The sequence below is a fragment of the Hemibagrus wyckioides genome, linkage group LG12 (assembly GCF_019097595.1).
Source record: "Hemibagrus wyckioides isolate EC202008001 linkage group LG12, SWU_Hwy_1.0, whole genome shotgun sequence".
Lineage (NCBI taxonomy): Eukaryota > Metazoa > Chordata > Actinopteri > Siluriformes > Bagridae > Hemibagrus > Hemibagrus wyckioides.
In genome coordinates, this window is record NC_080721.1 from 14,090,611 (window position 1) to 14,111,118 (window position 20,508).

General features: G+C 41.5%; 1 protein-coding gene across 8 annotated transcripts in view; it reads right to left on the reverse strand.

The window, feature by feature from the left end:
* Window positions 1–18,969, reverse strand: part of LOC131362781 (RNA binding protein fox-1 homolog 3-like) — a 207,788-nt gene extending 188,819 nt beyond the window's left edge. For 2 of the 8 annotated variants that reach the window (XM_058405054.1, XM_058405059.1), the window contains exon 1: window positions 18,601–18,964. The gene's annotated coding sequence lies outside the window, so the exon portion shown is untranslated. Of the gene's footprint in view, window positions 1–18,600 lie in introns of all 8 variants that reach the window. The other 6 variants (XM_058405060.1, XM_058405056.1, XM_058405057.1 and 3 more) reach the window with 5 other exon arrangements.
* Between the last annotated feature and the right edge of the window lie 1,539 nt (window positions 18,970–20,508).

A 20,508-nucleotide genomic window follows, 5' to 3' on the forward strand; every position in this document is an offset into this window, starting at 1 on the left:
TGTTGTATAGTAGATGCTCTTGGATATTTACCTCAGAGATGGTTGCAAGCAAATCAACTAATGATTTAAACTTTCGATTTGATGTTTATGGTGACATCCCCTCTTCAGGTTTCAGTTTTGATAGTTTTTTTTATCACTTGTTTTTTGGGGAAACACTGATGACCAACCAGGAACTGCAGCATGCTGATTGAGGAACAACAGGAATCAGAAGAGCATCAGCTCACTCAGGCTTTTAGGACCGTAAAGTCTTGTACATACTGCGAGTCTACAGTCACTGTGCTGGAGCAGATACTGAAGGACAAGATGTGAATTATTACAGGGTTATAAATTAATCTGTGCAATTATAGAATTGCTTAGCACAGATGCTAACGCGCCTAGCCACCTGTTATTACCCTCATACGGGTGGCTTGTAAGATTCATGAGCGCCACTGAGTCCATGCCGTGTGAATGAAATATCAAACAACCTCATTAGAGTTTGATGAATTGCGTTGTAATGAGTTTTTTTTTTTTTTTTTTTTTTTTTGGAAGTGCTAAAGTTTAGCTGTAGTGAAAAAGTTCTGATTTATGATAGCAGCCTGTAAAGTTTTTTTATTCATTTATTTTTAATTTATGCACTAAAATTCTAGTCTACAATATATGCCATTTATGCAGAGACCCTTCTTCTCCTCATAACATGTGTGAAGTTTAATATGCACATTAACATTTTTATCTAACTGCTAACTCTAACCATGGACACTACCTCGTTTCTCCAGCAGAGGTCAGCATCTGTGGAATTCTGTTTCAAGCTCTGTTCATTCATTTTCTGGTTCATTTCCTGACTTTACTATCTAAACATGCAAAGAACATTTGTTCCTCGCGAAGTCTTGCCTAGAATTACACTGGTGTCATTTTTAAGCTTTGTTCTTCTCCTGATTGTTGATGCTATGGCTGATTTAACTCTCTCTTGGAGTCTGATATATTACAGGAATTTGAAGCATTTTATTATGATAGATTATTTAAATACATTGCAGGAATTATTTCTGTAACTTTACAGCCTTCACTTCTAAAACATGCTAAATGTTCTGGGAACATTCTCTGCTAGAAGAACACCGAGGATAAATGGACAAAAAGCTGGTTTGTCCCCAGGCCTTTGCAGATGTGGTGCTCGAATCCTGGATGGACGCAGGAAAGTTTCTAACATTATTTATTTTTTCTTGTTCCAACAAACACATGGCCAATTTAACTGCATTAACACACGAGCTGAGTGTTTGAGCAGTAAAGTTATGCTGGAAGGGGAGATAAAGAGCGTTGGTTCAGTTGGTTCAGCATCTCTCCAGCGCTGAGGGATATTCAGACCTGTCATGCAAAAACGAGTGTGAAATCGTACAGCAGTGACCCATGCTAATGGTTCAACCCCTTCATCCAGGCTGAAGAATTGTTCTCCGTGGGAAAGCAGGGGACGGAATGAGAATGATGCACTCAGATGATAAGCAATAAAAGTAAGATATGGTTTAAATCAGTGGTTTTCAGACTGGGTCTGCACGTGCGAGTGTTTTTGCCGCTCGAACACACCTGGCTGGGTGATGAGCTGATGAGATGAGTGAGGTGAATTATGTTTTTATCACTGGCTTATGAGAGAGATTCGAAAACAGTCACTCTTCATTTAGCACACAAAAAAGATCTCCCACAAAAATGATTTTCCGCACGTAATCCACGTGTGCCATCTATTTTTCTCGTGTAAAATTGCTTAATGGTCTTTAAAGTTGCTTGTAGTGGGCCTCGAATATAAAAAAAAAGATTACTATTATATAAAATAAACTATTGTTATTTTAATGCAGTCCATTTGACAGGAACCCGTACATTGTGTTCTACTGAGTGCCGTTATTCAGGCAGGTGAGAATGCATCAAACACACTCAGGTCCGAGGACGTCCGGGCAAGGTGGTCTTGGACTGCTTCTGAGTGAACTCTCGTGAGAAAGTGATTCATCTCTGAATGGATCCAACTGTAGGAAGTGGACTGTTTATAGCTGCTGTAATGTAATGTGTTATGGAACATAAGGACCATTTCAGAAGAAATTAGAATACCATTCTGTGTGTGTGTGTGTGTGTGTGTGTGTGTGTAGGCTGCCAGCGTTTTTTTCCTGCATTTCGGACCCACACATATGGCTTGCTCCACTGCCACCACCAACAACTTCTGCTGTCGCGTGACTCTCATATGTGTGCGCATGTGTGTGTGTGTATGTGTGTTTTGTTTACATCACACACATGTAGTGTTGTTTCCTGCCAATCTCACATCAGATGCCAACATGCAGGAATTAACCATCAGCAGAAGAGCCACCCGGATTAGTGCTTACTGTTACACAATCACACACTTCAGCCTTGCTGGTTTCATCGCTCAAAAACACTCCAGTCTGACCACATGGTTACAGGACAATGTACTGTAGCAGTTTTGGAAAAGAAATATGCTAAATGCAAATACCATCTTCTACCAAGTAGAAGAAAATGGTGGATAATACATCTGGTGTAACATTACCCAACTAACCACAGGATCTAAGGCCACAAGATCTATCATGTATTTACTTTGAGAGATTTAGACATTTATGCCATTTGGCAGATTCCCTTATGGAGAACAAATTACATTTACCTTATTTATACAACTGAGCAGATTAGGGTCAAGGGCCTTACTCAAGAGCCCAACAGCGGTAGCTTGGTGGTCCTGGGATTCAAAAAAGTCCAACGCTTTAACCACTAAGCTACGAATTGCCTAGCTCTACTAGATTATGACAGATCAATAACCAGACAAAGGCTCCAAGATCCTGTCAGACTACAAGAACTAATAACTAATGTTCAGTCTAAAACCACAAGATCTGGTAATAGTTCATCTTCAGAGTAAGACCTGGTATTCAGACTAAAACTGCATAATCTAGTCATAACAGATCTCTAGATTAAACCCATGAGATGTAATCACAACTGATCTCCAGACTAAGAGATGATCTCTAGATAAAGACCACAAGATCTACCCAGAACTGATCTCCAGACTAAGACAACATGATCTAGTTATAGATTATCTATTTCGGGTCACATAAAGCTCCAGGGTCTGACAACACACCCAGCAGAGTACTCAGAGAATGCACTGAACTGAACTGACCTCACAATCATCTTGAACATCTCTCTGAGCTAGCTGGTCATGCTCAGCTGCTTCACATTGACAGCCATCATACCCACGCCAAAGAGGTCCACTGTAACATGCTTGAATGATTACCACTCCATCGCACTCACCTCTGTCATCATGAGAAGATAGTAACACATCCCCAGTACCTCACATCCCACCTTGCTTGACCTGTATGCATTTACATGTCACTCACACTGCTTCCCAGATGAAATATACACAGCTTTAAACCAAGCCCAGTCCCACTCTAACACAGACAGCACATAAGGCAGAAAGTTCTTCAGATTCCTCAGGTCGATGTTAAATACTACTACAAATTCCCACAGAAAATGTCCACAAAGCTGAACCTGCTCTGCGTCACTTCCTCCATCTGCAGTGGAATACTGGACTCCCTGCATAAATGACCACAAACTGTTTGGCTCAGATGCAACACCTCCAACACCATGAGAATGAGCACTGGAACAGCCCAGAGCTGTGTGCTTAGCCCCTTGCTGTTCACTCAGATGACACGACTGTACTGCGAGGCACCAGCTCAAACCAAATCCTCAAACAAATCCTCAAAGACCATTTGCAGATGATTCCACAGCAGTGGAGATCAACCACAACAACGAGACAACGTACATACAGAGCTGAGGTGGAGCAGAGAGTGGACTGGTGTCAGTCTGCAATTAAGCAACAAACACAGTACACGCAAAGTACATTTTACAGAGGTGTCATCGACATTGTCCTCAGAAACCTGGCTGTTCACCTTCACCCCAAGACACCGCCCCCAACCCCCCCACCCCCCCAAAAAAAAAAACACGTTACACCACGCGGAAAACTTTGGTTCAAAAAGCTACCCTAAATAATCACCTACCTAACTTAGAATTAAATGGACACAACCTCCATCATGCATTAACTGATAATCTCCCCCGTCTCCTTGTCTTTCTCCACCTTGCTTTTTGTTACCATACCGGACTCACGGGAACATATTTGGGATTGTCACTGTGTACGGTCCACCAAGAGACTCACTTTATTCCCACGTCTCATGCGCTTTTATGCTGCTAGACATGGTAATGCTTCACTCATCACACACCACCCACTGTGTTGTGTTACAGCATTTCATGCTCATTGTTTGTATTTCTTGTATCACTGCTACATGTCAAGTGTGTTCACGGCGGTCTGAGAATTCTACAGGCTACATCATGCCACCATGAACGTCTACACGGTTAGAACGTCAATAACTTCTCTCTAATCTCTGGTCTCAAGATTACCACCATGTCTAGTTATAATATCTCAAAACCCTCAAGTAGTCATGACTGATCTCCAGACTCCATATCCTCCTCCTATCTGGAGTTTCTCCAGAACAGGAAAGGCATGAGTGCATTTTAATGCCGGGCCTGTAGGTGATTTATATGCAGTGTGTAGAGAAAAAAGTGCAAAAAAAAAAAAAACATTACACACACACACACACACACACATATAGACACACACACCCTCTGGAGCTGTTATTGTTGAACTATAATGAGAGAATAAAGAGGTTTACCCCTGCAGACAGACAGACAGAGAGAGAGGAGCGATGGAGCACGCTCGCCACACACTGACAGTGATAAATCTGAGTAATCGTGGCATAGCGGAGATCTGTCTAATGCTCGCCTGCTCTCCGCAGGAAGAATCTCTCTCTCTCTCTCTCTGTCTCTCTGTATTGCTCCCTCTCTTCCTGGTGACTCATGTGAAAATGGGGAGTCTCTTGTCATCTCTGCAGTCAGCGGCATCTGAGAATCACACTGTTTCATTTTTCTATTTCTCTTTATCTCTCTCCCTTCTTTTCTTTTCTTATTTACATCTCTCTCTCTCTCTCTCTCTCTCTCTCTCCATACTTCTTTTTTGCTCCCTTTTTAAACATATCCCTTCTTTTCGGTCAATCTACCCTCATGTTTTTTTATCTTCCCCCATTTTCTCCTACTTTTTACCCTCTCCTTCTTTTCTTTTTTTTTATTTCTTTTTACGCCTCTTTCTTATTTTCATCTCTTTATTTTTTTTTTCCATACATTTCTCCTCATCTGTCTTCTGCTTGTTTACTTGATAAGCCTCTTTCTCTCCCCATCATCCTACACCTCCTTCTTTCTTCCCACATCTCTCTTTGTTTCATCTCTGAACTTCAGCCCACATCACTCTTTTTTTCTTTCTTTCTCCATCGCTCACCCTTTCCTTTCGTCTCTTCTTCACCCTCTTTCATATATCAGCTTCTTTATCTATTTCCTGATCACTTGTTTTTTTTTTCTCTCTCTCTCTCTTTCTCTTATCAACACACCCCTGTTCTTTCCATTCCTTTTTCTCCAGGTTCACACTCATCCACACCTCCTTCTTTCTCTCACCCACATGAACCCTGTGGAACTCGACTTCTTTCGCTCTCTTTATTTGTTTATACCATCTTCCCTTCTTTCTCTGTCTTACATCATTCTGTCCATTAAATTGTTTTGTATTTAATCCTCCTCTTACAATATAGACACTCTTCTAAATTCTATCCTTTCCTTACTCTCCTTTTCTTCCGTCTCCATCTCTCTTTTTTTCCACATCCCTCCATTTTTACTCACTATTTTAGAAAGCCAAATGCTCTTACCTATTGAATACAGGAGCGTACACAACTTTAGCCATTTTTCTTCAATCTCTTTCTTCCTCTCTCTCTCTCTCTCTCTCTCTCTCTCTCTCTCTGTCTCATACCCTGTGTGTAGACATGTGTGTGTGTGTGTGTGTGTGTGTGTGTGTAAGTGTATTAGCATGCAGCAGGGTGTGAAAGGTGCCCTCACACCCCAGTTCCATTTCAACATGCCGCAGAGTAATAGATTGTGGCCAGAGTCATCTTTTGCCTCCAGCACTCAGACCGACACACACACACACACACACGCACACGCACACACACACACACAGTGTATAATGAGCTAATTTGTGCTCTACACTTCCCTCGCTCCGAGAATCTAAATTCAAGAATGAAATTCATCGTCTATCTACAGTGAAATCTCAAAAATATTGTTTTTTTTTCCAGAACAGCAACCCTACTCAATCCAAGGTAACGTAGCTAGCAAATGCACTTCATTTCAAATGAAATCACTACCATTATGAAGAGCGGGTTTAGTAAACACATGTGCACTTTTCATGGCCACTTTTTAAAGCAGGGGAACATAAACTGAGGTAAATAAAAACACTAGATGATTTTTTTATTCTCAGTATCAGTATCGGTAAGTACATCTACATCTTATACTCATATATGTGGTTGGGGGTTCGAGTCCCGGCTCTGCCCTGGGTGTGTGTAGATTTGCATGTTCTCCCCATGTTTCAGGGTTTCCTCTGGACTCTCTAACCCCCCCACACACACCAAGTGTCCAAAGACATGAGTGATAGGCTGATTGGCGTCTCTAAAGTCTTCATAATGTGTGTGTGAGTGTGTGTTTGTGCCCTGCAATGGATTTTACCCCATCCGGTCTACCCTATGCCTTGTGCCCTGAGTCCCCGGGTATAGCCTCCAGAGTCCCTGCAACCTTGTGTAGGATAAACGCTAGAGGAAACGAACAGATGGATGTCACACAGTCCAGAGTGATTAGCTCTAACAGGAGGATTTTACAACAAATCTTTTATTAAGTAAAACTAGAAGGCAAACTCAGAGAGAAAGAGTAAGACAGAGCAAGAGAGAGAGAGAGAGAGAGAGAGAGAGAGAGAGAACTTTATTGTCTCTCCTCTGGCTCTACAGTTTTACATTAACTTCATGCTCCTCTACTTTGTCTTAAAGTCACAGTCTATAAATCAGCAGTGTTTTTCACCCACACCTCCGGCACTGCATTTAAAGCACTTTTTACAATGCAGCATGTCGGCTTGCTTATTAAACGAGTGAGTATGTGTAGATATTGGTTTTCTGACATGAGGAATGATAGCCCAATCTGTTCTGTGTGTGTGTGTGTGTGTGTGTGTGTGTGTGAATGAGATTTAAAAGCTGTGCTCATTCCATTTAGTGCATGTTCCTTTTCCTTTTTAAACAGTTCCTAACTCTCAGTCGCTTTATACAATACGTCGATGATTTCTTCACTCCGTTGGCACAAAACATCATGCAGTCATTTCTACACCAAATAAGAAAAAAGAGCTTTCTATCGCTAAAGCTTATCCTAGACCGCATTGTGGACAGACGGGCAGCCAGAAAGAGATCTGCCGCCTCTCAGACGTCTGTACTCATAGTCTGCGACTTATGAGGCCAAAGGGTCATGAAGGAAACTGTTCTGCTCTCTGTTGATTTCCATAAAGGTTTTTTTTTTTTTTTGCTAGAGTTCTCAGGAAGCATTTCATTAGCATCCACACATACCAGGAGGTTAAGCTAAAGCCCGTGAGGTTCCCTATGGGAGAACCCTTAACAGCTTATTTGTATTTAGACGATCATATAGAGATTATTACTGCAAAAGGACAGATTAGACATCATTGGTATTTTTAAGATAAATAGGCTTAGAGTGGTTCTTCTCTACATCATCATCAGTGGTAAATTTACAGCAGGCCTATCCCAGATTCTGATGCATAGACATGCTGGATTTGCCAAAACAGATTCAAATCAAAGTGCACTGTCACTCTTCTGCTGAATGGACTCAGAGCTTGACATGATGCCTGGTGTGACACTTACACCAACCAGGCATAACATTATGTCCACCTGCCTAATATTGTGTTGGTCCCCCTTTTGCTACCAAAACAGTCCTGACCCGTCCTGCACTGTGTATTCTGACCCCTTTCTATCAGAACCAGCATTAACTTTTTCAGCAGTTTGAGCAACAGTAGCTCGTCTGTTGGATCAGATCACACGGGTCAGCCTTCACTCCCCACATGCATCAATGAGCCTTGACCACCCATGACCCTGTCGCCGGTTCACCACTGTTCCTCCCTTGGACCACTTTTGATAGATACTGACCACCGCAGAAACACCCCACAAGAGCTGCAGTTTTGGAGATGCTCTGTGGTCTAGCCATCACAATGAGGACAAAATGTTCACTTGCTGCCTAATATATCCCACCTACTAACAGGTGCCATGATGAGGAGATCATCAGTGTTATTCACTTCACCTCTCACTGCTCAGAATGTTATGCCTGATCTGTGTGTATTACACAGCTGGTGTGAGTGCAAGGTCAGGTTCTTGTTGGGTTCTGCCAGCTCATCTGTATTTATAATGGCTTTATAAGTGTTTAATAAAGAGCTAATCCTCCAGTGTAAGTGAGCCAGGGTTGTGTCACTATCAGTGTGTTTAATCTGACGTGATTAACTCATTAGATTTTGAGTCATTACACTGTCTATAGACCAGGGGTTACATCATCCATTCATTGTACAGCTATTTTGAGGAGCTTTATTGGTTTCTAATAAAAGGAAGTCTGGGTGTTAATATCACTGTGAAATTCTAAGAGATTTTAAGAGTAAGCTGCCTTTAGGAACCCTAGGACCCTGTCCAACCCTTATTATAAAAATGTTTTTATGGAGAAACCACAATTTTTATCCAATCAGCTGATAAGACCTTTCCAGTGTCAGATTTGCAGAAGACGTGTGTGTGTGTGTGTGTGTGAATGAACATTCTGGAATCAGCAAATATTTGTGTTTGTCTTACATCAGAATAAGTGTACGAATATTTGAACATCATCTAAAGTTAAATGACACACATCATGGCACCTTTTACTCACCTCAAAGTGAGTTTTTTTTAAAGTGACATTCAATATTTAAACAAAAAATCTAATATTTAGAGTACAGAGATCATTTCAGGTTTGAGATTAGATTGAAAATGTGCTTCTGGGTCAGAGGGATTTGGATAGAAATAGTACAACATCTCATACTTAGAAAAAGGACCAAAATGAAACTGACGACGACAACAACAACAACAACAACAACAACAAACAAATCAGAGTCAGTGTGTTGATGAGAAGTGAATTTTCAGAAGTGGAAAAGATTCTTGTATTGTATTAAGATCATCCCTGGAGATGTGGAGATGTGATCCTAAGGAATAAACACAGTAGTAAAATAATCATTGATGCAGCGGTGTGAAGAAACTGGTTAAAATGTTATGATTTTTTTCTCTAACAGCAGACAAGTTTGAAGTGTTTTATTCCTCTTCTACCACAAGAGTTTAAACATTTACTAAAAGCTGTCACATCATAATTTCTATCCATTTAACTTGACATTAAATGCCATGAAACATCAATGAAACCAGTTTGTTCCTGTTCTCACTTACATTATAGCAGCTATAAACACTCATCCCTTACTTCTACTGTAACCCTGTGATCTACAGCTGAACGTCTGTCAGAATGATTCACCAGCTTCGGAATGCAGAATTCAACAGAACGCTGGTACAAATCTGAATGAATGAATGGAAGTGTGAGGTAATTAATGAAAGACTGGGAAAGTGAATGAACAACTCTCGTGCTGAATGGGGAAGCCTGCTTACTGCAGCGCATCCATACACTCAAACACAAACATAAGGAGACGCCAATCCATAACCTCATTCAGACGAACACCGAACACTGAAGCGCTACGTAGCATTTCTGTCTGTACTTCACTCAGATGAAGTGTTTATAGTCCCAAAACCTTTTCATTACCTCTGCATGAACAGCTCTCTTTTATTTCTGTCCAAACACTCAATGCCATCTGAAGGCTGCTGAAGCTCAAGCTCTCAAAAACATTGCTTCTGGACTGATTTGTGGTCAGATTGATGGTTCATTCGTGATTAAAATCATCGTCCTTTATGCCGATAGTGTAACCATAACGACGCTCTTTCCTGTTCTAGCTAGTATTACCTAACTGACTAGTCTAGCATGCGCTGTAGATTGGATTCATTGGCCTAATATCAGGCATGCAGATAAATCAAGTTTAGTGATGAGGTTGCTCGCTTTTCCTCACTGTATCTTTGAGAAGAATTCCTTGTGTAATTTGACTGTGTGCACTCACAGTTAAAGTAGAGCCTCATACAGCAGCCCAGTAAAAAGGCCAAACACACACACTGTTATTTTTATGTACAACACTGGAACATTTGGCAAGGACATATTTTTCCATCGTAAAACTCATTCCCAATTAACCTCCAACTAAGGTAAAAACAGGAGGTAAAAAAAGTGCTGGATATTGGATTTATTTACCTTCTGTCCATCTAACAGCTCTTTTCTACAGGATAGAATGTAAACATGCCCTGATAGTCGAGGTCATAATTTTTTCTTAGACTATTTATGATTTCCCACATAAAAAGCCTTAACAAAGCTACTCAAAACCATGCAAATGCTCAAAAGTAATTAAAATAGAATAACAAAGCCTGTCTTTGTTGAGACATCATTAAGAGTCTCTGGTGTAAATCGGATAACACAAAGGATGATGGGTAATGATGATCTGTGCCGATTTGGCATGACTATGACACAGGGCCATCATGTCACTAAAATTGAAATAAAATGGGACACTACATTGAATATTATCTCCTTACAGAAAAATGATTTTTTTTCTCCTAGTACACCTGAGATTGTATTAGAACGCTTAAAGCCAGACACACTCACTTGTATTCCCGCAAATGTATTCTTTCCCCCTGAAGCATAGCAAAGAGAAAGTGGCAACACACACTCATTCCCCTACACACAAAGGAATGCCCTTTCATCACTGTCCCTCCCGGCACCAATCTGTGATCCTTATCAAGAGCTCAGAGAGAGACGTTCGGGTCCCGGTTTCGATAACGTCACTGTCAATGTGTTAATGCATTGCCTAATGCTGCTAGCTGTGCGAGAAATGACACTGACACAAAGTGATAAATAGCAAGAGAGAGAATAAGCGGAGGGAAGGAAGGAGTCTACTGCAGGTCAATACTGCCACAGGTGAAATGGAGCCTGAAGAGGCGAGAATCAAAGCAACACTATATGAAGAGGAAGTATGTGTAGCGAAGGCACTGTGCCAAAAATAGGAGTATGCTGGGAATACTGCTAAGCACAGGCAAGCTTTTCTCATGTCATCTTCCGCAGCTGTTAGAGCTCGGTACGGATTGTATGTAAATTGGTGTTGGGGTTCTTTCAACAGAAATGTACATAAAATGTTCTTTGACAGAACCGGAGAACCAGACCTTCAGTTCTGTCAGAGCAGCAATCCAGGGAAATGCAGCAGGTTGGCTAGGAATAGTCACCTCCCCGGGTCTAGTTCTCAGGAAGTAAAGGTCATAGATTGGCAAAGATTGATGCCTACTAAAGAGCATTTTATCCATGTAACACCTCACATTAGGTCTGCATTGTTCTGGAAATCCGAAGCTTTGAAGTCAGGCTCTGGGGGCTCTTTAAGTTCTCAGGACTGAGGCCTGTAGAGCCCTGCTGGTGATCTCTCACTAAAAAAAACACTTTAAGTGTGTAAAATGTTGGCTGTCATGGCATTCCCGAGATACTGAGCTTCAAAGTTCTGTGGTTGTTTCTGGATTTTTTCTGATGGATGTAGTTTAATTTCTTAACACTGTGTTGGTTTGTGGCTCTTTCTGATGGATGTAGTTTAATTTTTTTAACACTGTGTGGCTCTTTCTGATAGACAAACTCTAACTTCTAGTCATCCTCTGGGAGTGTGGTGCATTTCTGGGCTGCTGATCGTAGCCATAAATTTCTCTAAATTTCCCCTGAGGAAACCAGATCATCCAAGCCAGTGTTAAAAGCGGAAATTGGTTCATACTGTTTCATATTTCAGCATTTCAGCACTGTTCGATATCTGTCTTCAGACTGACATACATGATCTCATATCACATGCACACAACTTGTGGACGTCATCAACTATTTTTTTTCCCCCTTGAAGCGAAGCACTTACACACTGAGCTAATTATGGCAAAGCACTAATGTGAACATGGTGCCAGTTCTCCCAGCCATTAAGCATAAACACTATACATGTGATATATATATATATATATCTAGCCTCTATTTCTCTCCTTCACTCTTGTTGGACTGAACCCACCGAGGGCTTTTAGCTCCCCGACTGCTGTGAAAAGGCCTAATCTCGAATAATTGGTGGAATAGTACTCATTATGTGTACCTCACTTTAATAAAAACGCGTTACCCAGAGACCTTTGCTCACCATCATCTTCAGTTCCAGCGGCCTTTAGATTTTCTTATATTTAACAATTAGCATATTTTGGAATATCTAATACTCCTAAAATCACTGCAGCCTGGTGGATAAATCAAATATTTTCTTCATTATCACTTTCCAATAATCCTGCCCACAGTTTTATAATGGCTTCCATGCTAGCATGCAAGAAGGTCTTAGCAATTTAGAGGTAAATTTACAGGAAGAGGAAATAATTTATATAATACAATTCCATGTATATGTTAACTTCACGTTTACACACATTTTGACTTACAAATATGAACAAGTAAGTACTTAATCATTAGCATAAACATTTTTTTTTCTAAAGGAAAGGGTATTTAGACACCAAAAATTTACAGCATTAGTATTTTATTGAGAAGCTGTTGTTTAAATGTTGTTCTTTTCCCAAAAACCTACTCTATGTAGAACCCTTATAGAGCTACGACTAATAAAAGAACCATCTAACTTGAAGTCAAAGAAACCCAGTGAATTCTTTTCAATGGTTCTGTTTGAAGAAAATATGAGTTTCATATATGAAGCATGTGAATGTGGCAGTTTCTGTAGGTTTTAGGTTCTGTACAGAACCATTCCCTTTAAGAATGCACATTGTAAATAAAAGAACTTTTGCAGCATTGGGACTGAATTTTGGGCCACTCCTCTTGTATCTTATCTTCTGTTCCCAAGGCTACAGGGAGCTCTGTAATGGACTCTTTCAAAATCCTCCATAAAGATTCATTGAAGTCATTGGGAGTTATTGTGGCTGTATGTTGAGGGTCATTGGGAGTTATTGTGGCTGTATGTTGAGGGTCATTGGGAATTATTGTGGCTGTATGTTGAGGGTCATTGGGAATTATTGTGGCTGTATGTTGAGGGTCATTGGGAATTATTGTGGCTGTATGTTGAGGGTCATTGGGAATTATTGTGGCTGTATGTTGAGGGTCATTGGGAATTATTGTGGCTGTATGTTGAGGGTCATTGGGAGTTATTGTGGCTGTATGTTGAGGGTCATTGGGAATTATTGTGGCTGTATGTTGAGGGTCATTGGGAATTATTGTGGCTGTATGTTGAGGGTCATTGGGAGTTATTGTGGCTGTATGTTGAGGGTCATTGGGAATTATTGTGGCTGTATGTTGAGGGTCATTGGGAATTATTGTGGCTGTATGTTGAGGGTCATTGGGAGTTATTGTGGCTGTATGTTGAGGGTCATTGGGAATTATTGTGGCTGTATGTTAAGGGTCATTGGGAGTTATTGTGGCTGTATGTTGAGGGTCATTGGGAATTATTGTGGCTGTATGTTGAGGGTCATTGGGAGTTATTGTGGCTGTATGTTGAGGGTCATTGGGAATTATTGTGGCTGTATGTTGAGGGTCATTGGGAGTTATTGTGGCTGTATGTTGAGGGTCATTGGGAGTTATTGTGGCTGTATGTTGAGGGTCATTGGGAGTTATTGTGGCTGTATGTTGAGGGTCATTGGGAGTTATTGTGGCTGTATGTTGAGGGTCATTGGGAATTATTGTGGCTGTATGTTGAGGGTCATTGGGAGTTATTGTGGCTATATGTTGAGGGTCATTGGGAGTTATTGTGGCTGTATGTTGAGGGTCATTGGGAATTATTGTGGCTGTATGTTGAGGGTCATTGGGAATTACTGTAGCTGCATATTCGGGGTCATTGGGAATTATTGTGGCTGTATGTTGAGGGTCATTGGGGATTATTGTAGCTGTGTGTTGGGGGTCATTGGGAGTTATTGTTGTGGCTGTATGTTGAGGGCCATTCGGATTTATTGTGGCTGCATGTTTGGGGTCATTGGGAATTATTGTGGTGGTATGTTGGGGGTCATTGGGAGTTATTGTGGCTATATGTTGAGGGTCATTGGGAGTTATTGTGGCTGTATGTTGAGGGTCATTGGGAATTATTGTGGCTGTATGTTGAGGGTCATTGGGAATTATTGTGGTGGTATGTTGGGGGTCATTAGGAGTTATTGGGGCATTATGTTGAGGGTCATTGCGAGTTATTGTAGCTGTATGTTGGGGTCATTGCGAGTTATTGTAGCTGTATGTTGGGGTCATTGGGAGTTATTGTGGCTGTATGTTGGGGGTCAATGGGAGTTATTGTGGTGGTATGTTGGGGGTCATTAGGAGTTATTGGGGCTTTATGTTGAGGGTCATTGCGAGTTATTGTAGCTGTATGTTGGGGTCATTGGGAATTATTGTGGTGGTATGTTGGGGGTCATTAGGAGTTATTGGGGCTTTATGTTGAGGGTCATTGCGAGTTATTGTAGCTGTATGTTGGGGTCATTGCGAGTTATTGTAGCTGTATGTTGGGGTCATTGGGAGTTATTGTGGCTGTATTTTTAGGGTCACTGGGAGTTATTGTGGCTATATGTTGGGGGTCATTGGGAGTTATTGGGGCTGTATGTTGGGGTCATTGGGAATTATTTGGGGGTCATTGGGAGTTATTGTGGCTGTATGTTGGGGGTCATTGGGAGTTATTGTGGCTGTATGTTGGGGTCATTGGGAATTATTTGGGGGTCAATGGGAGTTATTGTGGCTGTATGTTGGGGGTCATTGGGAGTTATTGTGGCTGTATGTTGGGGGTCATTGGGAGTTATTGGGGCTGTATGTTGGGGTCATTGGGAATTATTTGGGGGTCATTGGGAGTTATTGTGGCTGTATGTTGGGGGTCATTGGGAGTTATTGTGGCTGTATGTTGGGGGTCATTGGGAGTTATTGTAGCTGTATGTTGGGGGTCATTGGGAGTTATTGTGGCTGTATGTTGGGGGTCATTGGGAGTTATTGTGGCTGTATGTTGGGGGTCATTGGGAGTTATTGTGGCTGTATGTTGGGGGTCATTGGGAATTATTTGGGGGTCACTGGGAGTTATTGTGGCAGTATGTTGAGGGTCATTGGGAATTATTGTGGCTGCATGTTTGGGGTCATTGGGAGTTACAGTATTGTGGCTGTATGTTAAGGGTCATTGGGAGTTATTGTGGCAGTATGTTGAGGGTCATTGGGAGTTATTGTGGCTCCATGTTTGGGGTCATTGGGAGTTATTGGGGCTGTAGGTTGGGGTCATTGGGAGTTATTGTGGCTGTATGTTTGGGGGTCATTAGGAGTTATTGTGGCTGTATGTTTTGGGTCATTGGGAATTATTGTGGCTGTATGTTGAGGGTCATTGGGAGTTATTGTGGCTGTATGTTGAGGGTCATTGGGAGTTATTGTGGCTGTATGTTGAGGGTCATTGGGAGTTATTGTGGCTATATGTTGAGGGTCATTGGGAGTTATTGTGGCTGTATGTTGAGGGTCATTGGGAATTATTGTGGCTGTATGTTGAGGGTCATTGGGAATTATTGTAGCTGTGTGTTGGGGGTCATTGGGAGTTATTGTTGTGGCTGTATGTTGAGGGCCATTCGGATTTATTGTGGCTGCATGTTTGGGGTCATTGGGAATTATTGTGGTGGTATGTTGGGGGTCAATGGGAGTTATTGTGGTGGTATGTTGGGGGTCATTAGGAGTTATTGGGGCTTTATGTTGAGGGTCATTGCGAGTTATTGTAGCTGTATGTTGGGGTCATTGGGAATTATTGTGGTGGTATGTTGGGGGTCATTAGGAGTTATTGGGGCTTTATGTTGAGGGTCATTGCGAGTTATTGTAGCTGTATGTTGGGGTCATTGCGAGTTATTGTAGCTGTATGTTGGGGTCATTGGGAGTTATTGTGGCTGTATTTTTAGGGTCACTGGGAGTTATTGTGGCGATATGTTGGGGGTCATTGGGAGTTATTGGGGCTGTATGTTGGGGTCATTGGGAATTATTTGGGGGTCATTGGGAGTTATTGTGGCTGTATGTTGGGGGTCATTGGGAGTTATTGTGGCTGTATGTTGGGGTCATTGGGAATTATTTGGGGGTCATTGGGAGTTATTGTGGCTGTATGTTGGGGGTCATTGGGAGTTATTGTGGCTGTATGTTGGGGGTCATTGGGAGTTATTGTGGCTGTATGTTGGGGGTCATTGGGAGTTATTGGGGCTGTATGTTGGGGTCATTGGGAATTATTTGGGGGTCATTGGGAGTTATTGTGGCTGTATGTTGGGGGTCATTGGGAGTTATTGTGGCTGTATGTTGGGGGTCATTGGGAGTTATTGTGGCTGTATGTTGGGGGTCATTGGGAATTATTTGGGGGTCACTGGGAGTTATTGTGGCAGTATGTTGAGGGTCATTGGGAATTATTGTGGCTGCATGTTTGGGGTCATTGGGAATTATTGTGGCTGTATGTTGGGGTCATTGGGAGTTACAGTATTGTGGCTGTATGTTAAGGGTCATTGGGAGTTATTGTGGCTGTATGTTGAGGGTCATTGGGAATTATTGTGGCTCCATGTTTGGGGTCATTGGGAGTTTTTGGGGCTGTAGGTTGGGGTCATTGGGAGTTATTGTGGCTGTATGTTTGGGGGTCATTAGGAGTTATTGTGGCTGTATGTTTCGGGTCATTGGGAATTATTGTGGTGGTATGTTGGAGGTCACTGGGAGTTATTGTGGTGGTATGTTGGGGGTCATTGGGAGTTATTGTGGCTGTATGTTGAGGGTCATTGAGAATTATTGTGTCTGCATGTTTGGGGTCATTGGGAGTTATTGTAGCTGTGTGTTGGGGGTCATTGGGAGTTATTGTGGTGGCATATTTGGGGTCATTGGGGGTTATAGGGGCTATTTGTTTGGGGTCATTGGGAGTTATTGTGGCTGTATGTTGGGGGTCATTAGGAGTTATTGTAGCTGTATTTTGGGGGTCAATTGGAATTATGGTGGCTGTATGTTTGGGGTCATTGTCTCATTGAAACCTCAATCTTCTTCCCACATTCCATTTCATGGCTGATGAGATTGAATTTCCTCATACATGTCCCTGGGTTTCACTCTCTTCATGTTTCTGTCAGTGTTGTGTGACGCCTCAGGACCTTTTGCAAAGCTACTCCGTCTTTTGTTCCAGGAGAGTTTGGAGCAGTTTGTCTTTGGTTGTTCATCTCGAGTGAAGTGTACAGTAGGAATGGAGATGACAGCACTGCTGTTCATTGCTTATTCTTCTCTCTGTAGCTGTTGTTCCTGCTGCTTTCAGGTTGTCCTGCAGCTTGTCCAACGATTGCTTGCTTCTCTCTCACCTTCATTATCATTAGCCTCGGAGTGTGTTGTGTGGAGCTCCTGCCTGAAGCTGTTGCCAGTGGCATCTTTTACAATGACAACCTGGTGTCATGGTCACTAGGTGATCATTTGTATTTATTTATTTATTTATTTATTGATTGATTGTTCTTTTTAGAACTTGATCCATTTTTTAAGCTTTATATATTTGTATTTTTAGTACAGTGTCTTAGTGCAGAGTCCCTATTTAATTTTTTGTTCATATTTATAAGTACAAAATCAAAAGACATGCAGGGAATGAATGTAATTAAATTGTGATAAATATCAAAAATAGCAGCAAATGAAAATGTTCCTCTCATGCTGCTGGTCAGTGGCAGAAACAACTTCGCTAGGTACGTGACTCTGTTTACTGCATTTACTCCATTATTCTTTTTTTCCGCTTTGAAATCTCACAATGACTTCATTTATCAATTTAATAAAGCTTACATTATACATTTTTCACTGGTGTGGACCTTTAGGTACTTTGGAAATTGTTCCTTTAATGAAACCTTTTCCTTTTCACACACACACACACACACAGAGTAACTTGACGGCATTTAGAATCCAGTATGTATCCGTAAATTCACCTGCTGAGTGTGTGTTTGTGTGTGTGTGTGTGTGTGTGCATGAATGTTGTCCATCACAGAAACTTCATGTGCGATGAAACAGAGATTCCAATTTACAAGATGTTATCAAACAGTCTGAATATCAAATCAATCAGGATGCAATGACAGACAGAGATATGTGTATATGTGTGTGTGTGTGTGTGTGTGTGTGTGAGAGAGAGAGAGAGATACCACCACTGATCTGCCATCTTTGACACACATAATTACTTCAAATTCTCTTTCACTGCATCTCACCTCTTCTCTCTCTCTCTCATTGTCTTTCACTCTTTTCACTAATTGCTTTTTTATTTACCTTTCTCTTTCTCTCCGTTTTTCCCTCTCACTCTTTCTTTGTCATAGTCTCTTTCTCAGCATCAGTGAACCGTCTGAAGTCTGAGATCAGCTCAGTGTTGTTCGTACCCTCTCTCTGTCTCTCACACACACCATTTTTCTCTCTCGCACTTTACTCGTTCTTTACACTCTCTCTGTCTATCCTTAAACCTTCAAATAACAAACACATGGACATCAGCACGCAGAAACCCAGCAAAGAGAGGGAGAAAGAGATAGAGAGAGAGAGAGAGAGAGAGAGAGAGAGAGGGAGAGACGATGCGAGAGTACTCACAGGAGGCAGCAGTGACGCTTCTTCAGAAAGAACCGATCAGCTCACACCAGCCACGAGAACAAAAACGCCAGAGAACAAGTGAGAGAAAACAGAGAGTGTGAGAAAGAGAGAGAGTGAGTGAGAAAGAGAGAGAGAGGGAGAGAGAGAGAGAGATAGGGAGGAGTGCACAGCCAACGCACAGTGAAAAAATAGAGGGAGAGGAGAGAATCCTGGAGAATGAGAGGAAGAGCTGAGCGAGGATCTGACTGAGTGTACAGGAATGAGAGAGAGAGAGAGAGAGAGAGAGAGAAGGGGGTGTGAAGAGGTGGGATGAGATGAGGATATAAAGAGCAAGACACACACTCGCGAGTTCAGCGACTCACACAGCGAGCCGCTGCACGATCTCATCTGACAGAATGGAGACAAGGTCCGCCTACATGCTTATCTCTCTCTCTCTCTCTCTCTCTCTCTCTCACACACACACACACACTTGTTGTATCAGCTTTCTTCAAAGTTTCCTTCAGCATTTGTTTCACAAACCCAAATACAGTAATTACAGTTTATTGAACATCGCAAGAAGTTCATTTTGTACCGTTTCATCACGCTGATGAATTCTGGACTTCTGATTGTTCACAAGATGTTGACTCATTTTCCGTAACAGCAGCTCTGACAGTTATGACATTATATTAATACACTCATTCTAACACCTCGTTCATGCAGTAGAGCAATTTCTTGTTTATTTGGTTTCTTCATTTTTTTTTTTTTTTTTACTGATTTTTCTTTATTATTTCATTGCATCTTTGCTTGGAGGTTTCTAGAATTTAAAGGGAACTTTAGAATTAGCACTAGAAGTAACAAACTTGTGTAATTGTTTCATCCTTCTCTCTCACTCTCGCATCTCTCTGTGACATCATAAAAAAAGGAAGGAAATATAAGTAAATAAATAAAATAAAGGTGAAGGGAGGGCTGGAGGTTATTGCATTCTGGACATGACTTGAGAAATGGTTTGCACTGAGTGAAATCTGCAGCCCAAAAATATTCAAAAATCTCAAAATCTCAAAAGTTTAAGATTAAGAGAGAGAGAGAGAGAGAGAGAGAGAGAGAAAGAGAGAGAATGAGGATGAATTAAAGCTCTCTCTCTCTCTCTCTCTCTCTCTCTCTCTCTCAGTGTGTAACACATATTTTTTGAAACCAAATAGAATTAGTCATTAATAAGTAAGAAGAAAACATTTTACAACTTTAGTGATATAGAAGAGATGGACCCTGAGGAATGAGTCCCGGTTCCCCGCTAGGCGGTTGATCTGGAGCAGAATTGCTAGCATGTCTATTACTCAGAGTGTGAGAATGCTTTTTAGGGCACTATGTAGGAGGAGGTGGTGTTGTAGTGCTTTGTTTTGAACATTGCTGATTGGATAGCCGATCTGATCAAAGTTCAACAATTTACAGAAATTGTAAACACTTACTTTTTAAAATCTCTGACAAGCAGCAGAGTAATCCCATCTGTACCTGCTCGTGTCAGGCAGCCAGAGGTCTGAAGAAATCTTTTCTTTGTTTGAAATTGAAATTGAACTTGACATACTTTACCAGTAAAAGAGGAAGGAAGAGATACAAATGAATAAAAAAGAGAGATTAGGCAAGTAAAAGAGCGAGGGCTGGAGAGGGAGTTCTGCTGTAACCCTGAAAACAGCAAACACAGGCTGAAGAGCTTGTTGGAAACTGACAGTGGCAGCTCTCACGTCAAATCACGTTCATCGCACACCATTAGGACAGATAAAGAAAGACAGAGAGAGAGAGAGAGAGAGAGAGAGAGAGAGCAGTGGTCTTTTTGGGAAAGGAGAAGCTAGGACTGGAACTGAATCAAAAATGGGTTTCTCGATCCACCCCAGTCTCTGGCAGAGTCCACCTCTCACCATACCATATCACAAAGTT